Raw genomic sequence first — 24,354 nt, 5'->3', positions numbered from 1 at the left:
GCAATACTGAATTACAAAGTAGTAAGAAATTAACAAGGGTTATTGTATTACCTATTGATATCTTCAAAGTGGTTTCTCAGGAAAACAAATAGAGACATGCAAGACTGATCAAATAAGAAATCATTAACTGTTCCTTTCAGTAAAGTGATAGAAATCAGTAGTGCAACTATGTTAGCTATCCTGTATATATATACAGGATAATTTCCTGTATATGTGTAATTTCCCCTTCTTTTCTCTTTTCCCTCACCCCAGGTGCTCTTTACTTTCGAGCAGTTTCCTTTTATTTCACAATGTCTATCATACCTCCTAAGTTTTATTCAGTCTTTCAGGTTCTTACGCTAGTGAGACAACACATTACTTACAAATGGAGGTCTGGTTTATTTCACTTATGAGTATGATCTCTAGTTGTGACCATTTACCTGTAAAAGCCTCGAGTTTATCTTTCTTTAGAGCTGAGTAATATTCTATTATATAAAAGTACCACAATTTTTTTTATCCATTCTTCAATGGATGTAAATTTGGGTTGCTTCCACATTTTCCAATTACAAATTGTGGTGCTATGAACATAGGTGCACATATATTGCTGTGATATGATGTTTTCAGATCTTCTGGGAAAATACACAGAAGGGGAATAGCTGGGTTGCATGGGACCTCTAGACCTAGTTTGCTGAGGAATCTCCAAACTGACTTCCACAGTGGTTTCACCAGTCTGCATTCCCACCAGCGGTGGAGAAGGGTTCCTATTTCTCCACAGCCTCGCCAGCATTTGTTATTCGTTGATTTCTTGATGCTAGCCATTTTTACTGAGGTAAGGTGGAATCTCAGTGTTGTTTTAATTTGCATTTCTCGAATGACTAATGATGTTGAACACTTTAGCTTGCCTGCTTTGCACACTCTCTCTCTTCCTCCTTCCCTCCCTTCCTCCCTTCTTTTGTCCTTTTTTTTCCAGCCAAGACACCAAGTCATACATGGGATGGAAAGTCTTAGTATTAAATGTTGCTGAAAGTGGATATTACTTTTAAAATGATCCCCAAGCCTTGTGTTACTGTATAAACAAATATTTCTTTGACAAGGTTTGTAAGTCTAACAATAAAACATCAAATCATAAAGCTCTCAGAAGAATCCATAGGAGAGTATTTTTATGACCGTAGCAGTCAAGCAAAATGTTAATTTCAAAATTTTAAAACATGATAAACTAGATTTCATCAAATTTAAAAGTTCTCATAAAACCATCATCAGGAAAATTAATAGGCAAGCCACAGTCTGGGAAAAAAATATTAGCAGCACACTTATATGCTAAATATATAAGTAAATGATGAAAACATAAAAGCCACAATGGGCAATCGACTTGAACAAACACTTCCCCTAGAAGATATATAAATGATAAATTAGCATATAAAAGATGCTTAACAGCATTAGTTATGCAAATTAAAACTATAGTACAATGCACTTTTCATTTAGAATGGCTGAAATAAAAATACTGACAAATGCTGGCAAAGAGTGTAGTCACAGGAATGCCCAACATGGCAGGTGGCATGTCAAATTCTACAACCACTGTGGACACCAACTCCGTGGGTGTGTGCGTGTGTGTGTGTGTGTGTGTGTGTGTGTGAATGCTTGTGTGTGACTCAGTGACACACACATTCTCTCCTCAGGCATTTACTCAAGAGAACTAAAAAATGACTACAACTGACTGGTACACAAATACTTATATAATACATATTTACCAATGTTTTATTTCTTCCTGTGGGATTTTACTTGTGGAGGTAACCAAATGATGGTATGAACCAGCTAATGTATAGAAAAAGACCTATGAAGCATTCTGCCTTAAAAAAGGCCATTCTGTGCCATGGGCAAGGGTCAGAGCCAGCAGAGAGGCAGCACCAGGAGGCAGGGCAGGCAGAGAATGCAGCTTTCTTGGGGTTTCTATAAGAAAGGTAAGTCAGGGCTTAGAATGACTAGCACGAATCACTCCAGTGGATTTTGGGGTATGGAGGCTATACCTACTTCACACAGTACTTAAAGCCCAAACAGAAGAAAACGGTTTTCCTTTTTAATCTAATACAAGTAGTGTTTCCTCCCTTTTATAACTTTCTTTGAAAGAATGAAAGTGGGAAGCAGTATATACCTTTAATAAAATACTGTAGCTGAGATTCTCTACAAATGCATGGAGAGTCGTTAGATTTAAGGATTCTGATGGGTCCATGTCTGTAAGTCACAAGTGTGGACATGTGCAAATGAAGTCAAATTAGAGTTACTGGGAGAATGACAAATTAAGTTGTAAATTCTGTACTCCTTTTATGTATGAGTGAGACAGAAGCAGGAGTATCTAATACATATTACTTTAAATGTTAAGGAGTAACTGTACATAAGTCCAAACTCTATGGATTTTCTGTAAAAGAACTGTGGAAATTAAGCCCTTACAAGCTACAGAATTAATCATTCACTGACATTTGTAGTCTTAAATTGCATTAGGTTTCTCATTTTGAAATCAGGTTTTGAACAAGAAAATAACTGACCATCTTTTACACAATAATAAACTGAATCTAATTTTATCCTTGTACTTGATCTAAAACTTCACAGAGTAACACTGTCTGCTGTAGTGCCAAATATAAAAACATGACTCAATCATCAAATATGAAGTATCTGTACATTTTAAGGCATATTGTAAGATTGATACTCAAGTTCTCAGTTTTACAAAATCTTAATCGTTTCTTTTTTTTATTTTAAAGAGAGGAGTACATGAGAAACAAACAAACAAAAAAATAGAACAGTAGCAGCATACCAGTGTCACGAACATAAACAAATCAAAGCAAAAACATTCAAAGTGATACAGGGTCTCAAGACAAATTAGTACAAATCAACAGTGATTGTTACATTGCATACTGCTATCCTCAACTATATTGCTCAGATGATTAGATGTAAGAATGAAAGATTGCTCAAACCATTAAAGAGATTAAGAAAATATTTCTTCTGTAAACCATTAGAGGTATTAGAGAGTTTCACTAGACAGGATGGTAGGCGTTCACCATTGTAATTCCATGGCATATTGATACCTTCAAATCAGTTGCTCAGACCACCAGACACAAGCATGCAAAGTCGACCAGAACATAAACAATTGTGAGCATGAACTGTTCATTTCAATACACTATCAGACAACAGCAATACAGTCATTGCAGCTATTCATATATATATTTATTTCAAAATATAAATGCTGTCTTAAGAAATCTAATGATTTTAACATTTCAAACAGCCAAAGCTAAAAATATATTTTAATGTCACATAAATACAGATAAAAAGGGATCTATTCATGCCCACTTAAGACAGCTTTCTTAGCTGTCAAAATGAAGTACAGAGGAACAAATGAGAATTATATTTTATTTCATTTCACCTTTCCACAGAGGCACAGTATGAAATTCTTTTCTTGTAACTTCCTTGTTAAAATTACAATGTATAAAGTAGAATACCAAGCCACTGGGATAATGGTAAAATTACTGTCTTGGCATTCAGACTTCATTTCCTCAAAGATTTCGGAAGTTGTGACAAGCTGTTCTACGTCTTCAAACCACAAAGAGAAGCAAAATATCCTTATCTTTGCTGGAACAGGACAAGAGAGCAAACAAAGCAGGGTATGTAGGCTCGGACCATGTTTTCTCTATGGAGAAGCCAGAACTAAGAAAACCTCTTAGCAAAATATTTGTTCCTCTCTGGTGACAGGGATCTACTGTTAGAGGAGGTTTCCAACCAAAAAGACATTTAATCAAGAAATCATAACAAATTCATTAATAAAGCAAGAGTGGAGAAAACTGCTAAAATAAACACCCCTCTTAACTTCCTTACCTGACCATCAGAAACACTCCCCTTCACCTCATAGAATTAATACCCTTTTCTCTGCCTCTTAACTTCCATCATTGTAGTATACTGAATCAAAACATGTACAGTTTAAGTATACATTGTACAGTGTGGGGGAAAATTTAGTAAGAAAATATGGCAAGTGACTGATTAATAATTATTGTGATTGAGCACAGAGCTTTTCTCACTAGGTTCAAATTATTGCTACAGAAGGATTTGTTGCTTTAAGACATTGATTAAGTGATTTCATCAACCCGCGAATCAGTCCTTCCAAGTGATCAAAGCATGGTACTTACCTAAAGGGATGGCTGTAGGAGTCAATGAATTTGCACATATAAGGCAATTGAAAGTTCCTGATATATGTTTTAATAAGCATTGTAGACACTTCATGTTGTAAGTGAATGAAGCAACAATTTACGTAAGATATTGTGTTGAATGCTGCCTAGTATGAGACAGATAGAGATCTTCTCCTAAGTAACTGTGAATTCACTGAGGGAGTATGGGCGTGTGTGTGCTTCTGCTAGCCAGCACCTAGTCAGCCTGAACATTGCTTTGATGAACTGTGTCTTCCAGCCTCTCTCCCTCCATGTGATGAAGCTTTTCTATTTCTCCATAATCTCACAAAAATCCAAGAAATAGGAGACCTACAAGCAGATACAGATGTCAAAAAGGAAACCCAACTTTGTTCAGTATCAGGACTTGCTTGCATATATTATGGTTTCATGGAGTTCCTTCCTCGTTGGACACACAGTAGGACTGCATCCTTGTTTGACTGTGAGCACGTCCATTTTTGTCATTTTTGTCAATGCATGTGAGCAGAAATGACTTGTGTCTCCTCTGGGACGAGCTTGAAGACAACTGGAAAAATCGGCCGTATTTTCTTTTCATATCATTGCAAGCCAAAACTGCATTTCTGTCAACCTGGGTTCCTAAGACACTCATGGGGCAGATAGCACCTGCCACTTACGTGGGATGTGTAGCTTGAGCAAGACATAAGCTTTAATCATACTAAGGGAGAATGACTTTAAGGACTGAGGCTGCCTGACTAACACATGAGCAAAAAGAGAAAGAGAGCTACAAACACCGCTGGGCAGTGAACCCTGTTAACTCCAAGATCCGCACCCTGTGCAGTAATGTCTATCCTTGTCTTTTCAATAAGAGAACCAATATATGTGGAAACAACAGGGGTAGAAGACTGAGCCATGTTGACTTGATATCTGACATTTTCAACTAAAAGTATATTTCTAATACTGGAAAGCACTATATGCGTGTGGGGGAAAAAAGAAAAGCAAACACATAGAAACACAGCACCAACACTGAATTACCATAGGGCACTTAAAGCAGAACAAGGATCAGAGTCCAAACTTTGCATATAGATGAGCATTTAACGATCAAAAAAATGATTAACCTCAGGAGAGGCTGGGCACGGAGAAGAAAAGGTGAATGAATGTACAGCAAGAGGCAAGGATGCCTGTGCAGTGTTCAGAGAATTGGCTATGAGTTCCTGCCCCTTCTGGAGAACCAGTGGGGGCACTTTATTTGACTTGTTGGCAAATACCAAGGTCTTGGAGGTAAGATGTCCAGCAATGCAATGTCCATGTGGCTTTTAAATGAGATAGTCATCTGAGAGAAAAATCTATTTATCGTTGCTTTGTCTTGTTTTTATTTTCATGTGGCATTGGATCAGTGCTGGAGCCTTGTGCAAGGTAGCTGTGATAGTTGGCTTTCTGCCATTGGGTCAAAACACTTCACACACACAACTAAAAAGAGGCAAGGTTTATGCTGGCTCTAGTTTCAGAGGTGTTAGTCCATGGTTACCTGGTTCCAAAGCTGTGGGCCTGAGGTGAGGGAGAATGTCAAGGTGGAATAGCATTGTAAAAGAAAGCTCCTCAAATACGGCAGTTGCAAAGCAGAATGAGAACCGGAAAGCCAGAGAGTATTGCTATGAGCTTCCTCATTCTTCTTTTGTTCATGTAAGCCCCCATGCTGTTGGATGGTGCCCGCCACATCCAAGGTGGGTCTACCTGCTCAGCTCCTTGACCTATACGCCAACTGTCTCAGGAAACACACAGACATACCCCAAAGTGTGTTTCACTAATCTCCTAGGCATCAAAATTAACCATCATACACTAGGCAAGCATTCTACCACTGAGCTACACCTCCTGCCCCTGGTACTGTTATCTAAATTTACAAATATTTTCATGGTCTTTATATGTGCATGTAATGCTGATATCAATCCAAGGAAGGCTGAATTTGTAATGTTCATATGTCACCAAGAGTTGCTTTCTGTTTCAGAAAATCACATTACCATTGGCAACTATATTTTTAAGGGGATCCTGGTCAAAAACCCGGTTCAGTGGTGCTGTTTGGCCTGAAGCCATCGCAGTCACAGAGCTGCTATGAATATACACAAATATATATACTCTGAATATCAAATATATATATATACTTAGTTACCACTTTAAATATCAAATATGAAGCAAAATGACTCAGATTTTAGTTCACTACTGTCCTAGTTCTCTGAAATCCCAGTTTAATTATAACAAGTAGATACAAGCCCTTGCAATCCAAACATAGTTTCTGGGACAGTCATGGCCAACTATTTACAGCTTAAAACAACAGATCCTATTGCAAAGTCATTTCCTTCTGTTTCTGCTTGTGGTGCATTTAGGGTTTTACATTGGCTTCTTTGAAGTCATATAAGTGTGTTATACCTGATTTTATGGCTCTCCATAAAGGGAGTGTTACCACGGGTTAGCTCTACAGAGGAGGTCTGAAGAGCCCTAACTCTGAGAAGAGGAATGAAAAGAATAATACCCGTGCTGAAATGTGGGAAGCCTGGAACACCAAAGTGGCAATTCCGTTTTTTTTTTTTTTTTTTTTTTTTCACTTTTCTTGCAAGCAACAGGAAGCTATCACAGTTCCGTAGTGTGAAATGGGTGTGAACATAGCTGTAATCTGAGATAATTCACACCAACCATGGAGGGTGAGATGGGGAGAGGAGAAGGCATGGAGGCAGCAGCTGTGGTCTCTGAGATGTGCTAGCGAAGGCTGATGTGGGTGTGGGCGATGGCTAGCTGGACACTGTGCAGAAGAATGCAGTGTCCACCACGAGTGACCAGGTTTGGGAGGTGAAGAGAGAATCAAGGGTTATTCGAGGTTTCTGGTATCCCTGACAAGGAAGATGGATGATCCCGAGACAGGATAGGGAAGTGTAAGACAGAAAGACATGTCTGGGGAGAAGGACGCGGTAAGGCCCAGATACACTCCAGTTTGATCAATGATGAGATGTTCAGATAAAGATGTCGAGCAGCAGTGAGCAATGTGACTCAGCGCAGGAAGGAGATAATACATAAGCAGGACACAGAAGGACCAGAGCTGGGGGAGGGATGAGCTCCCTCATGAGAGAGAGAGAGAGGCAGAGAGAGGGAGAGAGGGAGAAAGAGGAAGAGAGACGGCAAGAGAGAAAGGGAAAGAAAGAAAGAGAGAGAGAGAGAAAGGAAGAAAGAAAGAAAGAAAGAAAGAAAGAAAGAAAGAAAGAAAGAAAGAAAGAAAGAAAAAGAAAGAGAGAAAGAGAGAAATGAAGGAAGGAAGGAAGGAAGGATGAGACCCTATCACAAAAGGAAGGAAGGAAGGGTGGAAGGGAGGAAGGAAAGAAGGAAGGAAGGAAGGAGTCAAGGCAAAGGCTGAGAAAATCTGTATCATCAAGCAAGGGAAGGAGGATAAAAACCACCCAGATGGAGAAACAGTTGGAGACACAGGAAGAACTCCAAAAGTTCAATGGGATAAAAGTCACAGGGGGGAAGGTAGCTGGTGGAGAGCAGGAGTAAAATGCCACTAGTTGCAAAGAAACAAGGGCCAAGAACAACCACAGAACTTGACATTAAGAAGCGGCTTGTGCTCTTCATGAACACCGCTCCCCTTGTGGCCGGGCAGGAAGGCAGCCTGGAAGGCTACTGCCACAGAGGAAGGATGAATGAAGAGGCAGGCATGAGCAACCTGCTGTAGAAGTTTAGTGGTATCAAGAAAGACAGTGGGAAAAAAATCACAGGTTGGCTGGGTGTGGTAGCAGGCATGGACGTACAGTTTTGTCATCGCAGCACTCTGAGAGGCTGAGGCACGGGGATAGAAAGCTGAAACCCACCCTGGGCAATTCATCAACTTCCTCAGACCCTGTCTCAAAAAAAAAAAAAAAATACAGTGGCTTGGAATGCATATCAGTATAAAGGCCCTGGGTCCAATATCCAGTACCAGAAAGAAAAGAAAAAAAAAGAATCACAGGTCACTGATTACTGCTTTCCATAGACAGTGTGATAAGAAATGTTGATTCATGAAAACAGGAGGGTTCAAATTAGATTTAAGATTTGGGAAAAAACTTACCTAGCCTAAACATGACTCAGCAAACAGAGTAACCAAATTCAACACACACATTGTATGTAGTGATTCTTACTTTAAGAAATTAAAGACAGTAACACAACCGCTTTCCCTTGCCCCTGAACTTCAAAGTTTCGCTGTCCTACATGGTTTTGCTCTAGCTTGTATTCTGGGTCACTTTTCTGAAAGGGAAGAAAGGTAAAGCACAGACTCATAGCAGAGACTGTATTCACAACAAATGACTACAGGTCACTTTTAACGGGAACTAATCTCTACCACTCTTAATAAACTCTTTTTCAAACCCTAAAACTCTGGATTTTATATTTCTCATCAATGATAAGTTCCCCCTAGGAAATCTCTTTTTTCATGTGTTTCCACAAAAATATGTAAAAATATCTAAGTCAACAATTGCTACCTTTTATGACCTCACAAAACCAGCAGTTATTGAGCACCTACTATGCTCTAGACATGCATAGAGCCTTAAAATAAATTTAGCTTAGTAAAATGTAAATGAATATGTAAATTGGCTCAATATTCTAATTTATATAGTATAGGACGCCAAATGTTTTTTTGTTGTGTTTTCTTTTCAGAAGATAGCACACAAATTCTGACTAGCAAACAAACTGAGAGTTTTATAGCTTGGCAAATTTGTTTTCACTTTAGAACAATTTATGACAAGGAGTCTGTAATACATTGTGGCTAATTAATGACTTTTTTGTGGTTTGACATACATAATACATGAGCTTTGTGATAGTCTCATCTCAGCTTCTCCTGAATCATTGCTCTAATTTCAAGTCATGTAAGTGACTGAACGAAGGGAAACTCCATTTTCTCTTGTGTTTTCTAACAATTTCTGGTATACAGGTGATTTGCTTGTGAAAAACAAAGAACGGTGTACAGGCATGTTGCTTGTAACTTACATTTCCAGAAATGTGAACATACTAGTGTCGAATCGCTGTTGGTGCTATAAAATATAAGCGCTCACAGGAAGGTTCACTGTTTTTACTAATGTGGAGGACAGACTATTCATGCAGAAAGATTAGAACTACGAATGATCAAGTGCCCAGTGCTAGACAGAGTTATTTTAAATTTCACAGAGCTACAAGAAGTTGATTATACACATGAAGTTAAAACTCACTGGGTTTAACTTTCCAAGACTATATAGTTAAGAAAGTGAACCCATACAAGAACCTTACCTCATCTGGTTACAGGTTGGAAATGTTTTAAGAATGGGAACAATATCAGCTTCAGACTCTACTATTTAGTATCTGTTACAAAGAACAAGAGATCTTGATAAAGCAAGACATCTCACTGATTTGGATTTTTTCATTTGGAAATTCTGACAGAACATGTCTTCCAAAACCCTCCCACCTTCAAGTCACACTAAATGGAATAACTGGAGATAGAATGACTGACAATTCACTCTCTGGGGTGGAGGAAAAGATGAAGGATGCAGAAAGGGAAAGAGACCTGTAGAACACGGGAGACAAGAGAAGACACTCCACAGCAAGCATTTTATTCCCCTAACTTGTGGCCAGTGAGAGGGATGAGCAGAAAAGCACAGGCAGAGAGTGAACAGACTGTAAACAGCTTATTTTATGCTTCCTGGAGATATAAGGGCTAGCAGAGGGCTGCCATGAGGGCTGGCAGAGATATAGGGTAATTTGCTAATGAACAATTCCTAAGTCCCTTGTACTATTAAACACACAGTACTTTGGGTAACATTCAAAACTTCACTTCCTATTTAGCAAAGGTACTAAACAATATACAAACAAAAACCAACAATTTAGTACCAAAATTTAGATCAGTGCACCTGCCCCCAATCAATGAATTGAAAATCATAGAATGCAATGGACTTGAACACCAAGGATACTTCAAACTGGAAATCCTATAATTCAGTCATAAGAGAACATCACTATTTATGAGGCAGAGGTTCAAAGTCTTCAGCACGGTATCCAGCCATGCCACAAAGACAGGAAGTGACCATGGATTAATCCTTTACCTTTAAAGGAAGTGTGATCAATGGTACCCTGAGATTCGATCAGATCCCTCCTATCCTCCAAACTATACTAGCAATTTAAGCACACCATCGTTCCATTTATACAGAATTCTAAGGCCACAGTTTAATGAAAACATGGAAAAGGTTCTCCACTCCCCATCAGTTCACAGGTCCCACATAAGGACTCTATCAATCAATTCACAAGCTCCCCTCAATCAGATGTATACTAGGGTTCTTCCTGAGTCAGGAAACCACACTTTGTCACCATTTGGTGAAGACTTCATCACTTTCCTTAGAGTAATAATTTCTTAAAATGTATAAACCTCTTCGTGTGATTAATACACATGACACGTCTCTATATTCCAAGCGAAAAATCTTTCCTAAGCAAAAATCCTTCCAGAACTACATTTTATCGGGCAGAATTTTTTTTTAATGAATAAGGAGTAACCCAGACTTTGTTCCTCCCTGCTACAGAGCTGTGGCTTTGTGAAATGGAATTTACAATTACTAAAAGGAAAGCAGCCCCAAATCCCACAACTCCTTTCACTTAATTATTCATGGTATTGATCAGCACATTTATTTTTAAAAACAGATGAAATTAGGGTAGCATTCAGATAGGAGGAAAACTTCTTGCTAACTTGCATTGCTGTGGACTAAGGAGTTTCTTTTTCAGGGATTTGTATTTTGTGTGTAAATTTTAAAGCCAGTAAAACACCATCACCATGCATTTAAAACAAATGTAATGTTAAAAGACATTCTTGCTGGCAACACATTTCATCTTAATTCACTCATCAAGATTAATTTCTGTTTATTGTTGTTAATCATAAAATTAAATAACTCAAGCAATATCAAAAATAAATGTAACAATGGTAAAGATGATAGGATGCATGAGTTATTTGGAAGTTTTGGAAATTCAGGTTTTACAAGCCTTGTTCTCTTTCATTTTATTTCAAGACAGCAGATTTACAGAATAGGTATTATATTATGCATATCCATAAACAGTACTGTGAAAACCTCTAGAATAAAATCTAGAACATATGTAAATTTAAGTCATTCTCTTGGCATTGGAGACTGTAAAGATGATAGCAAACAATCTCTTCAACCATGCCAGCCACTCCTCAACAAGAGGCAGTATGATGTTCTTCCCAACACTTTTTAGCATATACCATATCATATCACTATTATTCTATGACTGTCTATAAAATGTATATTAAAATAAGACAGTGATACCAGTACAACTCTACACCTCAAAAGGTAGCATTCACTAGGTTTTGTCAAGAGTCTGGCCTTACTTTACAACAAATTTATACAGTGGAAACCAATCAAACTTCATAGATGGAAAACTTGAGACTTAGAGAAGTCAATTCATTTTTTTTTTTTTTTAGGTCACACACTCTGAAGAGGCAGACACAGTTTACCTGCATTAACAAGCATACACATTACTACTGGGAAAAACAGACTAAGAACGGTTTACTAAATATCCAAAACATATGTTAGTTTCCTCAGCTGGACCACATGCTCTCTGAAAGCTTTCCACATGCTTTCTACCTCCGTGTATCCCCGAGCCTCACCCAGGACTCCCTCTCTTAGGCAGCAATTAGTGAGCTATAATTCATTCATAGGCAATAAAATGACATTTCACATTTCCTGTTCCTAATTTGAAAGACAACTAACATCCACAGGGCATTCATAATGCTTAATGGATATGAGGTTGGTGGTATGGCAGATTGCATTATTGGCCCAAATTCTTCATCTCTTCCTATGTCTGCGCCATGTGACTACAATTCCTCCCACTAAAGAAGAAAGAGGATAATTCCCCACTTTTGGCTTTGCACTTGGCCATGATTCTTTTTATAGTGATAATATTCCACTTGCAAAGCAAGGTCTTAAGAGACTTTGTTTCCACAGTACTGGTTTTTTCCTACCTCTGCAATTGGCATGAAAATAATTTCCACCAGAGAGCTACAGGTACTCCTTTGTCCAGAGCCCCACAATGAAAAGAACAGAGCAACACAGGCCTGCAGCTTGAGCAAGACTAGATTAGATGTGCCCACTCCCAGCTGACCATAAAACCATGAGCAAACATGACTGAGCTCAGCAGAACCACCCCAGCCAATCAGAAAGGGTGAAAGCTACATTAACTGCTCCTGCTTTGACTACTGAAACTGTGTCAGTTCTTACTATGTAGAATTAGTGTAGAATAACTGACTCATATGGATAGACCACATTTTTGTTCACAAATATTCATTCTCTATCCCCAACCTATTTGTGTAGTAGATACCTCTGCCTATTATCTTGACCATGTAATTTTTCAATAGGTAGTTGGTCTACAAGATACACGCCAGGGCCTAACAGAAGCTTAAATGTACTAGTAATGGTCTGGATCAGCTTTTCTCACTTATGCAATAAGATGCAGAGACTATTACAAAATCTTTTGACTTCTATCCTTATGACTTAGGTGGTATAGTTCTAATGGAGGATGATATGTTTTGATTATGGTTTGTCTCCACCAAAGTCACAGCGAGGCTCAATTCCGCAATGCGACAGGAGTTTAGAGGTGGAGCCTAGTAGGTGTATGTGTGTCATGAGGACATGGCCTCCAAGATGAGTTAGCTCTTGCTCACTCGGGACTGGAGTTGTTATCACCAGAGCAGGTTTTTAGAAAGCAAGCCTTCCACTAGTATTTGACCTCCTTTATTTTCTTTCTGGTATTAGGGATTGAACTCAGGACCTTTGTACACAGCTACAGCCCAAGTCCTCTTTCTATTTTTCATTTTGAGTTAAGGTCTTGATAAATTGCACAGGCTGATCTCAAATTTTGCAGCCTTCCTGTCCCAGACTCTCACAGTGCTGGGCTTAGAAGTGTGCACCACCACACCCAGTTCTTGTTTTGCCTTTTCTACACTGCTTGCTTGCCCTCTGTTCTCTGCACTGGAAATGCAGGATGGCCTTCGCTAGATGTGACTGCCCCTATCTTAGACTGCTCAGCCTTAAGAACCAGAAATCAAAACAAGCGTTTTCTTTTTTTAAAATTACTGTTATTAGCACATGCTTCAGTGTATCATGATTACATTCGCTGTGATGAATTGGAATGAGTACATAACACATCCTAATTCTACATCTCCTTCCCCAGCCTTTCCTCTTTGCTCCCTCTGTCTCTGCTAAAGATCTAGGTCCTTTTACTTTGTTCTTTAATGTATTCATATGTTGGATTTCTCATGTAAGGGAAATCATGCAATATTTAGGTGTGTAATTACCTACTCTGAGGTATTCTACTATATCAACATAAAACTGACTGAGACACAGGGGATAAGTGTACCATGAGTACAAGTGCCTAGGAATATGTTCTGTATGGATGATCCTGAGTGGTAGACAGGAGGAAACGATATTACTATTTAGAAACATGTGCTTATCCCTGTCCTTTGCTTCTGTGACTTCTGATTAAAGGAAGATGAAACACTTTGCTTGATATATGGCCAAACCCTAGATGAAGTTTAGAATGTTACTGAACGGTTTACCTAAATATCCTGTGTTTCTGCCTTCTGAAACACAAACAGTATGTCCCAGATAAGAGCTTTTCCTAACTTGGATTCTCTAGAGAAAAAACCTAAGGTGAATTGGATTAAGAAGAGGGGACTCTGAGACTGAGATTGAGAATCACTGTAAGGAAGTAAAAGCATAAACAGAAATAAAAAGATGCTGAGAGTTAAAGCACTTGCTATTTAGGATGTATCTGATCCTACTGGGCATCTTAGCCTGGGATTGTCTTCAGAGCTGTCCGAATTAAAGCAACCCAGGTTTTTGTGCCCATGCATCTTTCAGTCAAATCATGCACCAAAATCCTGGAGACATAAGCTTAGCTGAGACAATACTGTAATGTAAAGAAAAATTCTCCAGGAGAGATGAACTTATTAGCTATCTGCAGTTGCTGATCCCAGCAGATGGGGGACGGCTATGCTGGCCTTGAATTACTGGACCTGCATGGAGTACAGCCTACATGACAGAGTCTGACCTTCAGCCTGTATCCTCGAATGAGAATCCCTTAGATCAGCCACAGAGTCCATCCACGGAGCAGAAGACAGATGTGCTGATCTGCAGATGACTCACAGCTTGAAGCAACACAGATGAGTTGGCTGTTCTTAGAAGTCACTGAGTGTGTGGGTTGTATGTTCCCAAAACTAATGCTGAGTGGTGCATTTGTGAAACAGCAAAGAAGAGGGAAGACTTCAAATTATTTAGTTATATACACTTATAAAAAGTTATTTAATTATAATGTGTTTGCAATTAAGAAGGTACAAATAAATGGAAAGATATCCCATGTTAATAGATTAGAAAAATATATTTTAAATGTCTATACTATCCAAAGCAATCCATAGTTTCAATACAACTCTTATCAAAATTCCAGAATAACATTTTTCACAAAAAATTTTAACAAACTTGAAATATATGTGGAACCACAAAGACTTCGAATACAAAAGAAAGCCAGGCATGGTGGCACATGCCTATATCCCAGCACTAAGGAGGCTGAGAAAGGAGGATTGCTGTAAGTTTGAGACCAGCCTGGGCTACAAAGTGGGCTCAAGGGCAGCCTGAACTGCATAGTGAGATCCTGTCTCAAAAAAAGACAAAAAAAAAAAAAATCAAATATAAAAAAAACTTGAATAAGTGCCAAAATAGAGGCAACATACTGCCTGATTTCAAAGTACATTACAAAGATACAGCAATCAAAACAGCATGGTACTAGCATAAAACAGACAAATAGACAAAAGGAACAGAATAGAGAATACATAAGATAAATTTATCCATTTATGGTCATCTGATTCCAACAAAGGTGCTGAAAAGACATAATAAGGAGAAGAAAATATTTTCAATAAATTATTTTTGGACAACAGGATTCATACATCCTATTGAGAAGAGTGAAGTTAGGCCCTCTCTCGAACCACATATAAAAATCAGTTCAAAATAGGTTAAAGATGTAAAGGAGAGCTCTGAAAACATAACATTACTGAGCAAACTAAACAACAAAGACTGATGACAATGGTCTAGACAAAGAATTTTTGGAAATGAGTTCAAAAGCATAAGCAATAAAATGAAAACAAATAGAATTACAGCAAACTGAAAAGGTTCTGTACAGTCAAAAACAGTGGCAAAAAATCTGAAAAGATATTTATCAAAAAAAGACATGCAAATGGTCAACAGTTACATGAAAAGGTATTCAATATCACTAATCATTGGAGCAATGCGAATGTAAACCATGGTTAGACATTACCTGGCACCTGGTAGGATGGCTATTTTGAGATGAAGAAGAGCGAGTTCTGGCAAGGACGTGGAGAAAAGTTACTCTTGTACATTGTTGGTAGGAATATTAATTAGTGCATGCACTACAGAAAACAGTATGGAGGCTCCTCAAAAATATTATTGGTTATCTACTGTGATAATTTTTATTAACCATTCACTATATATTTTGATCTTACCTCATAGCACTATCCCTTTTGACTACTGGTTCCATCTAGTAGACTCACTCTTAAAGCTTGCCTGGCCTTCTTCACAGAGTGACTTGGGATAGGAAACGTACATGACCAGAAGGTCCTCAGTCTCCTAACTGAGGCCCACAGTTCACAATAGGCCACCTCAGCTTACGGGAATATGGAAACAGACTCCACTGCTTGAAGGGAAAGGCGAGTCAGAAGGTAAAGTGTCAAAGAAGGTACTGGTGTCATCCTTCCCAACAGTCTACCCAGGAATGATGAGTATTTTATCTTTTTCTGCAGTTATGCCTCTCTGACGACCAAATTTAATGAATCTCTCTGATCCCATCCGATCCTCTACCTTATAAACAAGAAACAAAAAAATGTAGTATTTTCAATTGGAGATAATTGAAATAATTTACCCAGTAAGGATCAATAATGATGTGTCAACTTTAAAATATAGCCCTAAAATAATCAGGGAAAGTAAGAAAAGAAAGGGAGAGGAAGGGAAGGGGAAGATGAAAAGGAGGAGGAAGGAGCAGCAGCAGCAGCAGCAACAGCAACAGCACAAGAAGACGAAACTAAATAACAGGGACATATTAATCCTACACACAATGCAAAATGTTTCTCTCTCATGTGATTTTAATTTTTTTGCTTGAAAGTCCACAAAATGTTTGTATTTCTTACGTTACAATTTTTATGTTTTGGAGTTCATTACACCCCCCATCTTAATATACATCTTGTGCAATGTGTGTTAGTGCATAAGTGTGCACACATCCAAGTGTTTGTATGGGGTGGTTGTTTAGTAAGTCAAAGTAGGGTAGTAAGAAAGATGGCAAGGAAATAATGAAATCATAAATGTGGAAGAATAGAAAAAACAAGACACGAGGAAACCCCCATAAGTAATTCTACCAAAATGACAAAAGGATTTCCCAAGCAAATCATAATGTAAAAATGTCTACAGCAACAGGGAAGTATGGTACTGTTTGAAAAAGATAATCTCTACATTCTAGAATTTCCCATCATACAGAAATACACCTTCTACTTTTAAGCACCTTCACAGCATATGTGCGTTGTTTCATGATGTAATAAAACTCATATATTGAAACTCATTTTTTCCTTTTCCAAAAGTTATATTGCCATGAAACACTATAGAAAAAAATGCATAGAGGAAAATGCTATTTGCTATTAGTGAATTCATCCAATAAATTAATATTACATATGAACAGGTATAGATTTACATAGCATATAAGAAATTCTATTTAATGGAATGAGAAAGAAAGAGAACCTCTGGCCTATAAAGCTCAAATTTCAAAGCCACCTGGTCTTTTCAAACAGTTTTGAGTCTTACTTACACCAGAAGAAACCCTAGCAAGGTTTCGCTCAGAGTAGTAGAGAAAAATGACTTAAATTGTCCAATATATGCAAATGTAAAAGCTTCTGTAGGCTACGGGAATGAGTAGGGGTGAGGGAGGATCTGTCACACACACCCAATTTTGGTACAAATACACCTTATCTGTATTCCAGAGCCTTTAGAATATTCACCAGAATTAGTAACGAGGACTGGAAATCAGCCTTTTCCCGCTGCTTTACATTTAGCGACCTGACCAAGCCAAGTGAGTAACAGGCATCGGATTAGATCACTAGTGATATTGTTCAGGTTGATTTTAATTGCCTGAAAAGTGTCATTACCATCTTCTGCAACGCATTAAGTTATTTTAAGGACTGACTATTTCTATGGAAGAAAGAAAAACAGAATGCAATTCCCTAAGAACATGCGAAGAAGTATTCAGTCGGGCTCTTGCCTTTGCTTGCCTTCCCTGCCCAAGTCTAATCACACAAATAAATAAACATATGTGCTATCTGCAGAACTTTTCAAATGTAGTATGAAAACTCAACCCAGATTCCCAAACAGATGACCACAGAAAACCGTCCAAATGTCACATTCAGGTTTAGAAAAACCTCAAGATTTGTATTTCCACAGCCACATTTACATACAGGCATTGCCAACGTGAAGCAATTGGTGGTATTTAAGAAGAAATATTTCTACAGAAGAAGGTCTATGGAGATGTTAAGACACTAGCAAAAATATTATGTTAGTGGATGCTAACATGCAAGCTTCCCAGGACATTTATTCTTTCAATCAAAATGACAGATGCATGAATACATACATGGGATAGAATGGCGTAAAGCTACACATATACAGTGCTAATGAAATCAGGTTTTAAAATTGGAAAACACTGAACGCTGTCTGTAGCTTAGCTAACGTTAATGTATTCACGTCAGTTTCCTGGTTCTGATGTTACTCTATACCTGTCTACAACATAACCTCAGGGAGAGCTGACGGAGGTATACACAGAATTCTTTGTACTATTTTTGAAATTTTCTCCAAGCTTATAATTATTTTAAAATAAAATTTTAAATCTGCATGTTAACAAGTTTTACCCCAGCATGACTCAATTAAGTCTTACAAGGGCCAAGGAATTTCTGTCAGTTCAACAGCACCCCAGAATACTTCTGCAGAAGGAAAATAAATTGGAAATCATAGAAAGAGAAATGAAACATTTCAGCACTAAGAGGGGAGCTTTTGTTTTGGACAGATCACTGATAAATCTTCTCAAGTCCCTCAAAGTTTTCGCCCATTTCTAAGTAATTATTTACAATGTAGGAAGACATACTTTTGATTAGCTGTGCGTTGGTCATTTACTCATTTATTTCACACATTGGTATTTTAATCTAATAAAATAATGGATTTTGAGAATTCTAAATTATTCCCTCAGACTAAAATGAGCTCCACTACATGAAGGGCCAGCCCTCAGGACTGAGCAACTTTTAATTTGTGCCTCCTTTGCAGCACATGTTTGTCACAGAATTTTCTAAACTGAGATGAAATCAAGATTTTTATCTGTTGTCAGCTCATGGTTTGTCCCTCAGAAACCGTGCAAGGAAAATGAAATCTTTCCATTATACACCAAAATAACTTTAAATTATAGAACAAGAAAGAAGCACCAACAAAACTGCAGCAGAGTTTCATGCCAAGGAAAGACAGCAGAATTTCATTCCACAAATATTTACCAAAGTCCTAATTTGTGGTTGACTTCCAACCCTAAAGAATGAGCAAAGGCAGATATTAACAAATGTACAATACTAACTTTTAATCTGTTTCCCCTGTAAAGTAAACATTTAAAAGATGGCTGAGGGTTGATTTAAGCACCCTCTTGTCACAAGGACAAAATACCCCACATCTGCAATTTGAAGGAGGACAGATTGACAGTACCGTGGGTCACATTTTTTAAAGGTTTTGGATGATAGTTCTCTGGCCCCAAGGCAGTAATGGTATGGGAGAGACCCTGTCTTAGAGGAAAGCTGCTCACATCATGGTTGTCAGGGAGCATACAGACCAAGGGGCAGTTGGGGAGGGAGATCCATCCTTGGAGTCACACCACCCATGACCTGCCTCTCCAAAGCAGATCCCACATCCTAGCACCAAGTTCGTTATCCGTGCCCCCATAATCTGATTACCTTCCAAAAGCCCACCTAGGAGCACAGGAGGCTCTTGGGGGGCACCTAGATATAAAGCATAACAAGAATAAATAGCTCAGAGGATGCGGGGCTTTAACCTGCTTGGAGGATGGTGAAGCATTTGGGAGGAATGGATGGGTGGGTACACCCAGACCCGTGGGACTGATGGAAGGCAAGAGCTTTACTGGCAGAAACCACATTGAAAATGGGGCAGGGGGAAGCCACAGTGAACATGTGAAGGAGGGGAGGAGATGGGAAGCCATGGATGGTCTAGGCCCATGCAAGGACCCTGGAGCCAAGAGTCCTGATGAGTTTTCAAGGAAGGTAAAGAAGATCCCACAGTTGGATGTGTTGTCTCAGGGTAGAGGTACGTAAAAGCACAAGACAAGCTGCTGCATGTTTATCTCTAGACAGTGGGTATCCACTGACCCAGGGACTCTGGCTTATGGATTAACATAGCACCTTTGGTCAGACTGACTAGAGCAAGAGAAGGAGCGAGGGAGGTAGGCGATTCTTAAACAAGCATATTTAGGTAAAAACCTTAAAGGAAGTGCAATGCTTAGACTCTGGCATGGAATATGAGAACCTTAATGAATGTTCTGTGTTGTTAATCAGGGGACTGGTTGCAAAGACAAAGGGAGAAGATGGAGCCACAGACCACAGAAGCCACAATGACAGTGAAGGAAAAGAAGGATCATCTACACTGAAAGCAGCCTGAAATGATGAACCTATGGGATACAGTGGGGTTGAAGCAGCAGATGTCCCAGAGACCTCAGACTTCACAACCATGTACCATGAAAACACTGTAAAAGTCAGCGGGGAACTTCTGAATATGGATCTTCCTGATATGCCCTTTGGTCACAGGCTGCTATGGGCCCAGGAGGCAAACTCGGTATCCCCAAAACTTAGTTCTCATGAGCTTCAGTGCGATGAAGGAAAAGAACAGAAAGAGCGTAGGAGAGGTGTCCAATAGAGAAGAGGAAAGAAATCTAAGAGCCAAAGAGCCCCCTCTGTGTAAATGGTATTTAAACTGTGATCAAGGCATGAGCAACAGCCAAAAACTGTGTGTGTGTGTGTGTGTGTGTGTGTGTGTGTGTGCGCGCGCGCATGCGCGTGTGTAGGGATGATGGCTGCAGGGGCTACCATGCAAAGGACCGTGCTATCCCTAAAGTGGGAAAGAGCTAAACAAAACTGCTGAACTGAAAGTAAGTTTACAAAGCTCTTGTTCCCAAAAGCGCGTTATGAAGTGTTGAACATAGTGTTTAAATCCCACAAAGCTTTGTAGGTAATATCTAATTGTCTGGATTTTATTCTAAGTGCAACAGAAAGCCATTAAAGCATTCTTAGTAGATGAATACTCGTTCAACTTACATTTAAAAAAAAATGGGCCAGCTGGGCAGAATAATCTGGAGAAAGAAGCGAGAAAGAAGACAGGGAAAACAGTTCAGAGGGCCCAACACAGAGAACAGTGACTTGCCATAGGGGGTGTGGGTGAAGGTGGTGGGCGAATGTGAGAAGTCTTTCAGAGTAGAATCAAAGGACACGAGATCTGAGTTGTCCTGGTTCTCCAAACTTAGCATGTCTGAAGAACTGTAATGCCCCAAGAATTCTTTATACTATTAAAATAGTATACCGGCGGGGTCATTTATTAGTAATATAAGCAAAGTGGATTTTGAGTTACTAATCTGATGCTGCAACATCAGAAAGGCAATCAAAACCAAGCAACTTAGAACAGAAACAGGACAAAATTGTTCTCTGGCTTTAGAAAACAGAAAATTTACAATCTAAGTTATAAAGGCACCTGAGAGAGTGCTGTGGAATCGCTGTAACATAGATAATCTATTTCTTCAAATGCCAATATGTCTCCAATAAGGAATATGCATACTGTCTGAATTATCTTATCCTACTTAATAAAATTGTAATTTTCCCTCACTCGTGGCAAGGCAGCCTCTTGCACAGTAAAGATGCTACAAATATTTACATTCCAAGGAGCAGAGCTGTTTGAAATGCTATAAAGTTCTGCCAGCACTTCTATTACAAACCCTTATTTCTTGTTTATAACATGTACATAAAGGCAGGAAAATAAAAACATACTATGGATTGAAACTCGGCATACAAAGTTTCAACCAGGGAGTGCATTTCTACTGCAGCAAATTTTCCAAAGCAATGTTCCACTGTGCTTGGAAGATGGGAGAGGTGGGGGTGGGATTTCAAACCAAAACCACTTAGCCCAAGTGATCTGCTTATGAAAATTTTACACAAATTAGATCTGAGAATGAAAATTGTCACATCTCAGTTTCAAAGCATTTCTAAAATGGATTTGTTATCCCATATCCATTACTATTGCTAGACATCTTTGCAACAAGGATAATATCTACTGCATTATTATCGAGCCTAAGAAGGGAGATAGTCCATCAGCACTAAATGACAATAATCTATATATGCAAATTAAAATAGCATGGCTTTGCCCATATGTACTTTACAAACCATGGGCAAGCACTTGAGAGATGCTTAACTGCAAAGAAATAAAATAACCGGCTAAGATAAAACAGCTTCAAGGTAGACTCAGCAATGACTAAATCAGAGACAGCAACCAAAGACGCACAGCATCAATAAGTCCTCCTGCCATATAAATATCTTCCACCGCATAAAATCAACACGATTGCAGTGCTAACCATTTACCCAATGGGAAATGGAGAGCACAGAACATTGAGCCAGTCATCGCATAGCTGTTTTGTAGCACTGTCACAATAAAGTGATATACAGATCTGGTAGTTTGAAAGGGGCAATTATATCTATATACTCTTTCAGCACAAAACATATTAGAAGTTAATGAGAACTTCAAGTTGGACATTTAAATTATGCAGTAAAAACAAAGCTAGATGTGTACTGAATGAATGAGAAGGAGTTAGGCACTTAGAAAAAGATGCATATTTTGCTAGCTGAGCGAAGAGGCTATTAGTTTGTAATAACTAGGCATATATGAAATGTGACAGTGATAAAATTGAACATAAATCAGCAACTGAAAGGCTACAGCTTGTTGTCCATGGCTAATCTTCTCTCTTCTTGAAATTGCTCAGCACTTTGATGCTATTAAATATTTTGTTGCCATTTTAAGAAACACTTGGGCTATCCAGTTGTGTTGTGAAAGATGCTTAAAAGTTAGAGTTCTTCTGGAGAAATAAACTTAATGACTTCAAGTCTTCAAGCTGACATTAAAGACATCCAGACAGCGAGAAGGACACGGGGCTGCATGCTACTGCCGGGAGGAGTCCATTGCCTGAATCCATTACCCAGCAAATCAATTAGCCTCTCGGTGATTCAGCTATCCTACCTTCAGACACAAGAGCCACTTACTTGCACTGAACCTCAGCACTCACCTAATAAAAGTGTGCGGCAATTTGCTGTATCTTCCTGGAGGATATGGACCCCTTTGGGGGGTCTCCATACCACATGTTGACTCTCAACTGATTTCAAGCAAGTATCTCAAGTGCCTGGATCCATTCGTATTTTTATACAGACATCTCACCATTCAGGAAGGTTGAACCCTCTCCGATGGCTTTTATGAACAACATCTACAAAACCCTGCCCTGCTGCAAACAGTGACTTGCATATATGAGGCATGGTACAAATGTTCTATAACTGGACGTGAATATTAACCTGCAGACAACTTCTCCCTAGTACCACCATGGACAAAGGGTTAAACCCACAAGCTAGGTGCCAGGTTATTTCAGCCAAAGTCAGGTTAGTGTTGGTAAACACAGCTAGCAAAGCAAAAGTAATACGTTTAACTGATACTGGGATATAATAGCTCTTTCAAAGGCAATTACTTCCCCTTTCAATCTCTGATGGGCTCTGACTCATTGTTCTGATTAATTCCTGTTTTCAGTCTGTTTACGGACCAAGATTCTCTTTCAGCTAGCGTGATATTCATCTCTGTGGGAGAACACAGAAACTACGGCACAGAGGAGTCTACTTATTCTTGCTTAATCATTTAGCATATTTCTGGATTTACTTACTCACTATCACTGCCAGGGTTTCTGATCTCCTGCACATCACACATGCCCATCCACTGCTTTCCCTGGCTCTGTGAGCTGTCTCCCCACAGCTTGAGCTAAGGTTAAAGGACGGGGTACCTCTTCCCAGAGCTCTGTCTGCTCCCCTCCCTTTGGCTCTGAACAGAGGTTTGGAGGTTTGCTGTCCTCAACGGTAACCTGCAAGGTTTGTTATTAAATCATTCCTCTGAGCGCATCTCCTGGTTGTAAATCAGTACGGAAATACGGAAATGCCACACAGGGAAGGACATACGGATTGGTGAGCGGTGAGGAGCTTTCCACAGAGCTCAGAAACTGTTCCGTCATTACACACACACACACACATACACACACACACACGCACGCACAAACCAAAAAAAAAAACTGATGGTGCTGTAATTCGGGGTGCCCGGTTGCCACTTCCTGGTTTTTCGTTTCTGCTGTTCTGTTACCTGCTTGGCGAGCTCTGTAGGACTCCGGGAGAGCACAGAAGCAGACTCTCGGATCAAAGCTCAAGAACCTGAACTACAGTCCATCAGAGAAAACGTGCGAATTAACCGCGAAAAGGTATCCATTCAAGGCTGCAGACTTGTGAGCGGAAAGAAAATGCAGCCTGGAAAACTTGACTGGTAACGGAAGAATCCTCAAGCCTGGCTCCCTTGGACCTAGGAGTCCGGAGAGCTTGTGGCAGAAAAGTATCGCATTCTCACCCATGCTCCATGCACACGGGACTCTTCCTCGGCACCCCCCGCCTCGTAACTTTTTATTTTTCAACTTTCACTGGCCAAATCCGCCACGCTAAGGGCAAGCCTGAGGGACCTGTCCTCGCCTCTCCCAGCACGCAAGCCGGGGAAGCGGATCCTCACCACCCCGAAGCCAATCCTCACCCCAGAGGGAGAGAAACAACCCCCTCGCAATAAATCGGCTGGGAAAATCATCTTCCATTCTGCGTCTGTCGGGTGCATTTCCTAGTCAACAAACTTCAGGGCTAAGGAAGCTCCAAAGCAGCGCGTAAAGTTTCCCAGGCAGGCGGCTCATCCCCGCGCCCCAGCCGAGCCCGACGTCCCCGACCTACCTGGTCCCCGGAGCTCGCAGAGCGCCCGCC

At 39.5% G+C, this 24,354-nt stretch overlaps 1 protein-coding gene across 1 annotated transcript in view; it reads right to left on the bottom strand.

The window, feature by feature from the left end:
• Positions 1-24,354, bottom strand: part of Cntn3 (contactin 3 (plasmacytoma associated)) — a 319,768-nt gene extending 295,414 nt beyond the window's left edge. Inside the window, exon 1 of the mRNA XM_005383763.2 lies at positions 24,325-24,354. The gene's annotated coding sequence lies outside the window, so the exon portion shown is untranslated. The remainder of the gene's footprint in view (positions 1-24,324) is intronic.

Source organism: Chinchilla lanigera, unplaced genomic scaffold (assembly GCF_000276665.1).
Source record: "Chinchilla lanigera isolate Chin_1 unplaced genomic scaffold, ChiLan1.0 scaffold00020, whole genome shotgun sequence".
Taxonomy (NCBI): domain Eukaryota; kingdom Metazoa; phylum Chordata; class Mammalia; order Rodentia; family Chinchillidae; genus Chinchilla; species Chinchilla lanigera.
This window is presented reverse-complemented; position numbering and strand designations above follow the sequence as displayed.